This window comes from Phocoena phocoena, chromosome 18, assembly GCF_963924675.1.
Source record: "Phocoena phocoena chromosome 18, mPhoPho1.1, whole genome shotgun sequence".
Taxonomy (NCBI): domain Eukaryota; kingdom Metazoa; phylum Chordata; class Mammalia; order Artiodactyla; family Phocoenidae; genus Phocoena; species Phocoena phocoena.
The window spans coordinates 36705904-36709679 of record NC_089236.1 but is presented as its reverse complement, the minus strand read 5'-3'; the positions used below and the strand labels follow the sequence as shown (position 1 = coordinate 36709679).

General features: G+C 39.0%; 1 pseudogene; it reads left to right on the top strand.

Annotated features, from left to right (window-relative positions):
• Positions 1 to 2604: 2604 nt before the first annotated feature.
• On the top strand, positions 2605 to 3576 carry LOC136137541 (NACHT, LRR and PYD domains-containing protein 12 pseudogene; annotated as a pseudogene).
• Positions 3577 to 3776: the final 200 nt, after the last annotated feature.

Genomic DNA, 3776 nt, shown 5'->3' with positions numbered 1-3776 from the left:
TTTAATGTATGTTTGTTATATTTCTAAGATCTATGTGTTTTGTGCTGAGATAGTATATCAGTCAGGGTGGCCTACATTATACTTAGAAAACAGAATATCCTAGTGTGATCTTAACATAACTAGGCTTTATTTTTCCATGTGAAACATCTTGGTGTGCTAATTCATAAGGACAGAGTGCCCAAGGTTCTTGCGCAGCAATTAAATGCTGGTTTTCATGCTACTTCTACCAATAAGTCATAGTTAGAGTCATATGGCCCTGTCATTTGTGCAATTTTGTAATTGCAAGCCTCCCATATACCTAAGGAGAAGTTAAACCAGATATAGAAGAACATTAAAAGACTTTACCATAAATCACGTTTGGTTCTCTTTTCTTTCTATGTATAAAACATACTAAATACCTTCGCCAAGGAGGCAGTTTATAACATCTTCCATTCATGAGACAGCTCAAAATTTAGTACCTCTGGGTTATGAGACTTAGTCTCTATTAGAACAGTTGCATCCACATCAGCTTCACTTGTGACTTTTCTTGATGCAGGAACTTACACACTAACAGGACAAATTATCTTCTCACCACAAATGCAACATAGAGAGGTAGATTGTGTTCTGCAGAACTACTAGATCTCCAATCTGGAAAAAGAAACAAACGGAAATTTGCATTGGTCCCTGGTCTATATTAATCCTTAAATCCCTCTGAACAAACACTCTCATGGTTTCTACCTCAGGACTGGACAACATTCCTTAATTAGACTGTTCCTGCTCCCTGAAAATGGCCCTGAATGCCATTCTTCCTGGGCCCCTCTGAGAGATTCTCCTCTGCCTTTAGCCACTTTGCCTTCTGTGAAATAAGCATTGGGCAATGTCAATCTTTTGAGAGCAAAGCATGTCTCAGACAACGTTCTGCCTTTAAGTAGTTAGAAGTCCAAGAATTATTTTGTGCCTTAGAGTATTTATTAAGTTTTTAGGAATTTTACATATTTGATCTCAGTTATCTATATATGAAAAGAGCTAAAAGAAGAAAGTTCTTTGAGATAATTCTCAAATTTGCTATATTGCTTTACTTCTTGCTGCCTCTACAATAGACCCAAATATAGGTACCCTGAGCTTAATTAAATGTCTTTGATTTGGGGATTTTACCACTAGCCTCAATCTTCTGAGTCAACTTATGCAGTTAAAAGTACTAGATCCTACACAATAGTAAGGTCATGCTTGTACTGAGGCATCTTAATCCATTCAGGTTTTAAGCATGGGTAATAAAATACTAATATTTTTTTCATATTGCTAAATTTTAATAAATATTTATAGTTCAAATCTTCTTTCGTTTCTTCTTTCTTTCTGGAATAATGAGAGGGTAAGGTAAAATATAATTTCTTCTTATGAACCTACAGAACTTCAATTATCTTGTCTGTCTATTCTTAATTCTTGTTCTTAATTCTGATAAGCTGAGGTTTCTATTGTTTTTTTGTTTTGTTTTGTTTTTCCTGAGCTCTTTTTTTTCTGGCAGTACCTTATCAAATACAACAAACAACAACAAATGTGTTCTATTAATAGTGTTTTCAGACTTCTTGTCCCAGAGTTAAAATTTCATGAGATATGTGATATTTTAGTATATTGCTAGGGATAGTTTTATTTTTTTCTGCTACTGTATAACATTTATCATTATTTTCCAGATTCCAATATTCATATCTTCTGTGCAAACTGATGAACCATGCCCATGGACAACCTGCTTCAGGTACAAATATCTATTTCCATCAGGAGAGAGTTATTCTGTGATGATAATCAGCCTCAAAATCTCAGTGGCATATAGCAGCAAAGTTTTATTTCTTGGCCAATACTTATTAATGGTGCAGGTGTTGGGTACTACTGTAAAAGTCCATCTTCTTCTTGTCACCATGGCCAGTGATATCCCACATGGTATGACACTAACTAGCTTGGATCCCAGAACAAATTTAAAATGTAGAAAAGAAATAAACTCTTGTTGCTTCAAGGCATGGAGGTTTGGGAAATGTTTGTTAACACATCATCAATTAGACTACTCTTACTTATTTTATACAGAGTAAAATTTGATGTATCTAATTTTTCCTATAGCTGGAAAGGGAAAATATTTCGGTGTCCTTTCATATTGCTTTTCTGCCTCTCTTAATATTGGCAATATCAGTTTAGTTTTCTATAAATGTTAAGACTTTGATACTATTATATTTTAAATCACCCCAGCTCCAATTCAAATAAATATTATCTATAATTGTTATTTCTCATAGGCAATAAGCTATATAATCACTTCCATCTTCAAGCACAGATAGAAACACATTCATAGGCAGAATTCCTAACCATACATTCTACACTGACAGCGCTAGCTATAGTATCTCTATAAATTTGCACTGGTACAGGGCTGCCTGCAGTGTGGGTGAAGAAGATGGGTGAGATGGGCTTCAGGGTCCAGATGCTATTGACATAGTCAGCCGAGAGGAATGTTTTGTCAGACATCTACAATGAACAGCTTGCTGATGCTCTAAGCTTTAATCCAAATCTGATAGAGCTGCTTTTGTATTGCAATGCCCTGAGAAGCTGGGGGGTGAAGCTTCTCTGTCAAAGACTCAGATACCCCAAATGCAAACTGCAGAATTGAGGTTGAAGAGGTGCTGAGTTTCTAGCCCTGCATATCAAGACCTCACAGGAGCTGATATCCAATAAGAATTTAATAAGGATGGACCTAAGGAGCAATGACTTGGGGTTGTCAGGCATGGAACTGCTCTGTGAGGGGCTCCAGCAACCCAAATGCAGGATGCAGATGATTCAGTTGAGGAAGTGTCCTCTGGAGGTTATGGCTTGACAGGACACTGACTCCTTGCTCAGCACCAAGGAGGATTTGGATCTGAGGCTTTTCTGTTAGGCTTGAGGTACCCAGTCATTGGCTGAGGATCTTGCAGTTGAAGATTTGCCAAGTCACTGCTGCTGCCTGTGAAGATCTGACTCCCACCCTCAGTGTGAATCAGAGCCTGGCAGAGTTGGATCTAAACTTGAATGACCTGGGGAACATAAGTGCTGCTGCTCTATGAGGGTTTCAGGCATCCAAGTAAACTCCAGACCCTCTGGTTAGGCATTTGATGGCTCAGTTCTACAGCCTTTGAGTGTCTCTCTGCTGTGCCTTAGGCCAACCACCACCTCTGGGAGTTGGATCTGAGTTTGAATGACCTGGGAAACTGGAGCATGTGTTTGTTGTGTGAGGGCCTGTGACACCCCACCTGTGGACTCCAGAAACTATGGCTGGATAGCTGTGGGCTCATAAGCAGAGATTTGACGTTTCTCTTCTAGCCTGGGGGTTACCCAGAAAATGACAGAGTTTATCTGACTAACAACGTGCTGGGAAACACAGGTACCAGGCTGCTATGATAGAGCCTGAGTCATCCCAGCTGCAAACTTCAAGTCCTCTGGTTATTTGGAACAAGCCACGGAGGACTGGCAGCACTTCACCAAACAAAATCTTACTTAGATATTGGGTGCCGAATGGTTCTATCTACTGCTTCTTCTCTTGCAGTAAGGAGGGAGGAAGATCATCCCAGGACCTGCCAATCAACATAATGATAAGGCCTTTCATTTCCTCAAGAGACAAATTTATATGCAGAATAAATCCTTTCTGCTTGGGGTTTATGTAATCATCATGTGACTGAGCTTGGAGTTTTAGTCTGAAGAATGTTGGTGCCATGAAGAGAATTTAGAGAATTGTCCCAGATGATTCTAGAGCAGAAGCTTACAACTGAGAGTGATTTTGCTCCACCAGG